Source organism: Trichechus manatus, unplaced genomic scaffold (assembly GCF_000243295.1).
Source record: "Trichechus manatus latirostris isolate Lorelei unplaced genomic scaffold, TriManLat1.0 scaffold00022, whole genome shotgun sequence".
Classification (NCBI taxonomy): domain Eukaryota; kingdom Metazoa; phylum Chordata; class Mammalia; order Sirenia; family Trichechidae; genus Trichechus; species Trichechus manatus.
In genome coordinates, this window is record NW_004443958.1 from 9,226,464 (window position 1) to 9,232,929 (window position 6,466).

Below are 6,466 nucleotides of genomic sequence, written 5' to 3' on the forward strand. Positions count from 1 at the left end.
CATGCCATGGTGTCCTTGTCACTCAGCCAAACCTGAGAGCAGCGCGTGGGAGGCCTGGACTCTGTAGCAATAATGGATCTCAGGGCTTTGCTGCTGGGACTGTTAGTTCATTAGCTCATTCAGCTGGGGATCTGGGAGGAGCATTCTCATGGCCCCCACACCTTCATTTACTCCGTTTCTCATTAATGTTTGTACAGAATGTTTGATTAGGATTCTGGCAGTTTAATTTTTTCATACCCAACTGCTTTCTTATTTTCCAGGCCATGGTTGGCATTGCATTTGCTTCTTTTGTTTAAAGCCCGAGGATTTTAAGGCCACTTTACAATTACTAATCTTTGAAGCTATGAAAACCAAGAACAAGGTCAATAAAACAACAGCCGATGACAACCCAAATCTCTTGCCGTGAGACATATATTTATATTGTGATGAAAAGTAATATTATTATAGTCATTGATGGATTTGGAATCATATTTGTTCATTCATTTATTTGTTCCACAAATATCAAATATTTACTGTGTATCAGGACAGAGAGCACGTGAGGATCATAGCCTAGCCAAGCTGACATATAACATTAACCATCATAGAGAACTTTCACAGTAGAAGTACATATGACCTTTAAAAGTTCAAAACTACTTAATCAACGCTTTTTCCCTCTTTTTCTTTCATAGCTTACTGTGGGCCCTGTTCAAAAAAGTAACTGGGAGAAAGAAGGTTTTTGATTAAAGAGTCTGGTATGATTGGGAACAATTGTCACATGGAAACATGGCCTGACTGCTCTTGTAATCATGATTTCTAACGTGGATATTAGATAGGCAATCTGGTCTAGTAGATATAGACTTAAATGGAACAACTGGATTTGAGTCCTTGATATATAAATTAACAGTCTTGTGATTTTATGCATATCAGTTCTCTTCTCTGGGCCTCGAGAATATAATGAATAATTGAGAATACAATGGCAGGATAAGGCTATTCACCCCAACCCCAAGTAACTTCTCTAAGTATCAGATTTCTGCATTCATAAGTTGATAATAATTATGGTTGGATCATACTACTGAGTTACAACTCTTCTTTTCAAATAAAACGTGACCCATTTTTAAATGGTAAAATCTCAGAAACTAGGGAAGAGAAGTTGTGAACACAGCGAAGATGCTTCAAATAACCTCAGTAAACCAATTGCTGTCTAGTCGATTCTGACTCATGGAGACCCATGTTTTTCAGAGTAGAACTGTGCTCCATACAGTTTTCAGTGGTTTTTATTTTATTTTTTTCTGATTTTTTAATAAGTAGATTGCCAGGCCTTTCTTCTCAGGTACCTCTGGGTGGACTCAAACCGCCAACCTTTTGGTGGGCAGCTGAACACATTAACCATTTGTACCACCCAGGGATTCCTTCCCTTTAAATACAGAAATTGGCTATAGCATGATCCCCCATCCAGGCTCCTTAATACACATAAAATAATGATCCAACAAAAAAGCCTTCCCTAAGTGTAATGTTGCTTAGTAATTATCAAGAAAATGCAACAGAGATTTCAGCAAAGAGGATTTGAGCACAGTGAAACTAGGTTTTTCAACATGTCGGTGTTATTTCTACTGAATCACTGTCTTCTGCCTTTGTCATATGATTAGGTACAGCACTACTCATTTGATGGTCATGTAAAGTAGAACTTTATGCAAAATGGAAAAACTGATAATTATAAATATTTATGAATAGTAGTTGGAGAGTTTTTTCCCCATTTCCCTTATATTTGGGTCTATTTTTTGTAGTAACTACTAAGAGATTAATGACAATCTCTTTCAGGATCTAAAAATGAATAATAGCACATGAATTGCTACTTGTCTTTGTGTAACTGCAAACATAGGAAGATTCTGTTTTACTCTAGGAAAAGAAAGAATTATTCTGTTTTGCAGGAATATACACTTTCATATTTATTATCCGGAACATCAAAAAAAAAAAAAAAAAGGGTGGAACAGCTGTTTCATTAAATGACTTTTTTCTCAATTATATACGATGTTAATCATGGCTCTTTCAGTATCTCCTTTTATTCTCCCAAAGCATATAACCTTCTTATTTGAATATTCCCTTATGCTACATTTTGATTTGGCCAAACAGATGAATTTCCAATGAAGTTCATGAAAAAATTTATTACCCTCAAAGAATATTACTTTCTTTCAGATTGAGACACACCAGTTAATACCCCCTTTTTCCCCTTTTGGGTGTCTGAGAACTCCACTGCATTTACTTTTAGTATAAAGAATAATGGCTTGCATTGTAAGACTCTGAAGGCTTCTCCAAACTGTTCTTCCGCTAGACAGTTTTACTGTTTAATTTAAGCATGGTTTGATCTTATATTTCAACACTACAGAAATCGAGGACTTGATTTGGAAAGGACGAAGTTCAAAATATGTTAAAGATATATATCCTCACTTGACTAGCACCTCCAAAGTTGAAGAAATTTTCTAATATAGATTCTAAAAACAAAAGAAAAGGCCATTAAAAGGGAACATCAACCATGTCTATCTATACGCCTGTAAAATTGTTAGTTAATTTAGTCAATACTTTGAGTCAAGTCGGATAATTGACTGATTGGCTAAAATTAATGAGATATTTTTGGCTTCATAAAAACAGAAAGTTTGACTTGGGATATAAGGAGGTAGAGTGTCAAGATCATTATCTGTATACAATAACCAGAGCAGCAAGTTAATTTATTCTTTTGTTGGAATTGGAGGAGAAGAGTCATTAACTCATCATTTGCAATTCAATACAATGCAACAAATTTTTATTGAACATCTGTTGTGTTCCGATGTCTTTGTTAAGCACTGGGGTTTAGTTATGTTTAAGTCAAACAATTTGTGCCTGAATTTTTAGTTTTAAAGAAATTTTGTTTGAAGATGACAAGGGAATTCTGTTGCCTGGGGCAAAGAAGTCAAGTAACTTATCACACTGTGACCCACTTTATTTCACTCATATTGCTATCCTAACATGTCCCTAACATTTACTGAGAGACTAGGAACTATTACGTCAATTCTTCCTTCCTGTCAAAAGAGGAGCTGACCTGAGCATATCCTTCGTGGATAGCCTGTGGTGAGATGACATTGCGTAGGAGAGTTTATTATTTTAGTATTATGCCAATCGTTAAATCCATAATCAAACATTGGTGGAACCAGGCTTAAGGAGGAAGCTAGACTTAGCTCCTTTCTTGTTTCCAAACGTTCAAGGCCATTTAATGGGCTGCAGTCTAAGCATGCGCATTAAAATAGAGTCTTCTCTCCCTCAAAGGCATCACAGTAATCTGATCTTTCCTGAGAACATTTTTATTGATCGTTTTCTGTAGACTTCTCTGCCACTTGGGAACAAAATGTATTGCTTCTGCTCTAGCTCAGGCAGAGAACTTTGAACTTTGAGGAAATGCAATCCTGTTCTGGTGGCATAGTGGTTAAGAGCTATGGCTGCTAACCAAAAGGTTGGCAGTTTGAATCCACCAGGCACTCCTTGGAAACTCTATGGGGCATTTCTTCTCTGTCCTGTGGGGTCACTGTGAGTTGCAATCGACTCGACAGCAATGGGTTTTTTGTTTTTTTCTGTATGGTCTTCTATCTATTCATAGTCCTAGAGCACTAATTAGAGACAAAGCGTATTATGTCTATTCTGGATTTTCAAAGGTGATCCCATCATGACTCTTGGTTTGTGTTGATGTTGTTGCTGTTAGGTGCTGTCAAGTCAGTTCCAACTCATAGTGACCCGATGTACAACAAAATGAAACTCTGCTTGGTCCTGTGCCATCCTCACTGTCGTTGCTATGTTTGAGCCCATTATTACAGCCACTATGTCAATTCATCTCATTAACGGTCTTCCTTTTTTCCAATGGTATAGTCAATATTCTTTGCCAACACTGTAACTCAAAGGCATCAATTCTTCTGTCTTCCAAATTCATTGTCCAACTTTCACATTCATATGAGGCGATTTAAAATATCGAGGCTTGGGTCAGGTGCACCTTAGTCCTCAAAGTGACATGTTTGCTTTTTAACACTTTAAAGAGATCTTTCACAGCAGATTTGCTCAGTGTAATCTGTTGTTTGATTTCCTGACTGCTGCTTCCATGGACATTGATTTTGGATCCAAGTAAAATGAAATATTTGACGACATCAGTATTTTCTCCGTTTATCATGATGTTTAGTTGTGTGGATTTTTCTATTTTTTATGTTGATGTGTAATCCATACTGAAGGCTGTAGACTTTGATCTTCATCAGTGCTTCAAGTCCTCTTCACTTTTGGCAAGCAAGGTGGTGTCATCTGCATAATGCAGGTTGTTTATGAGTCTTCCTCCAATCCTGATGCCACATTCTTCTTCATATAGTCCAGCTTCTTAGATTATTTGCTCAGCATACAGATTGAATAAGTATGGTGAAAGGGTACAACCATGATGTACAACTTTCTTCCCCTATAGCGGCTAACACTATGATGTGTATATGGTGACATGCAAAGAAATAAAACAATACCAAGCAAAGAAAAATAAGCACTCTAAGAGAGGTATTCAGTGCTTTGGGAGTGATGTAGTCCTCCAGAGGGGTCAGAGAGAACTTCCCAGAGAGTCTAGAAAGGTAGTTTGGAGCTACATTGTGAGGGATTCTTTCTCTGTCCTTGGTGGATAGCTCCTGAGTGGTGAAGTAAAAAGATCTACTCTGGCAACAATGGAAAGTGTGGATTGGATTGTGGAGAAATTATAGGCAGGAAAATCATTTCATTAGTCCTTGGAAAAGGGAATGAGGGTTTAAATTAGGGGAGTAGCAGTCAAAATGAAAATAAGAAGAGAGAACCAGTGGAATATAAGTGTGTTGTAAAGTAGTGCTGTCCAAAAATATTCAAGAAATTGAGGGCATCCGATTCTGTGATGATGTACTTCTCCTTGAATCTCCACCTCTGATGATGGAGGATGGTGGTATCATGTTCCAAGAGACTGTGGTTTATACTGGGATGTGAATCATTCTCTTCTTGTCAACAAATTGTAGCAAAATACAGTGTTTTTCAATTCATATACATATTGGGTTGGATATCAACTTGCAAACAATAGAGTTCTCTTTGGCTAGTTTAGTTAAAAAAAAAAAGTATTTTATTAAAGACTATTTGTAAGATGCAGAGAGATGGACCCTGAAGCTGTGAAACCAGACGCAGTGTAGAACTATGTCGCAAGACCTTCTTGGGGAGATGGCTGCCCAGTTCCTTAGACTCAGGGCTGAATGCTGGACAGTCCACCAACTGTGACTTTTGAAGAATCAAATGTTTCTGCTCTGTTTGCTAAAGATCAATTTACTTGAATGAAGCTGCTACAGATCATTGCTTCATTCCAAGTCCAGCTTTCATTTGGTTGTGTCAGATTGTCAGGATGTTGGTCATATGTTTGCATTCAAGCTGAAAGGATATTTTCTGGATTCTACTCCAGGGAAGCAGGATTTATAATGTAAGAAATGATTAAAATATAGAAAGGGTATTAAAATATATTATACTATTATGTATTAGTAATCCACAAAAGAAATATTATTATATATATCAGTAATCTAAAAATCAAATATGTCTACTACACACACTAGATTCATTATTTTTAGGCATACTCTTATTCACTTTTTTGTAAAAATCAAAGTGGTGTTTTATGCATATCTCATTAAATTCAATACTTCTCCTATATATTATGGGTAAATTTTTGTTTGTTATGCTATGTTAAAAATGACCCCAAAATTTCAGTGGCTTAAAGCAAGCAAATTTTATTTCTTACTTATGTCACATAACCTTTGTGGGTCATCTGTAATTCTGTTACTGCTGGCTTTGGTATAGATATAATTCTACTCTGCATGTTTCAACCATATTTTTATCTGGGCTAAGGAGCTTCCAATATCTGGAACATGCTATTCTCATAGGAAAGCAAAAAGAGGAAAAAAGCAGACCATAGGATGGCTCTAAAAGCTTCTTCTTGGAAGTGGCATACATCACTGCTGATTTCACTGTCCAAAAAAAGTCTAATTGCCAAACCTGGTAACATTTGGAAAGGAAAATATCATTTTTTTAAATATAAAAAGCAGTGAATAATTAACAATAATAATAAACTACCACAATCCTTCCTCTTGTTCTCAAATGTTTGTTTTCCTTCCTTACTTAAAACACACCGACCCTACCTGTAAGAATACCTACCAAAAGTCATACCTAATTACAGAAACTGGCCTAAATCTGGGATATTATGATAATCTCTATCTCAAGTTTGATGTGAATCTGTTTGCAATCCATGAACAAAATGTATTTATCTGGTTCTACCATTAAATAAAAACCACTGCTGTCAAATCAATTCCAACTCATAGCGACCCTATAGAACAGAGTAGAACTGCCCCATAGGGTTTCCAAGGCTGTAAATATTTATGGAAGCAAACTGCCACATCTTTCTCCCAAAGAGTGGCAAGTGGGTTCAAAACGCCAACCTTTG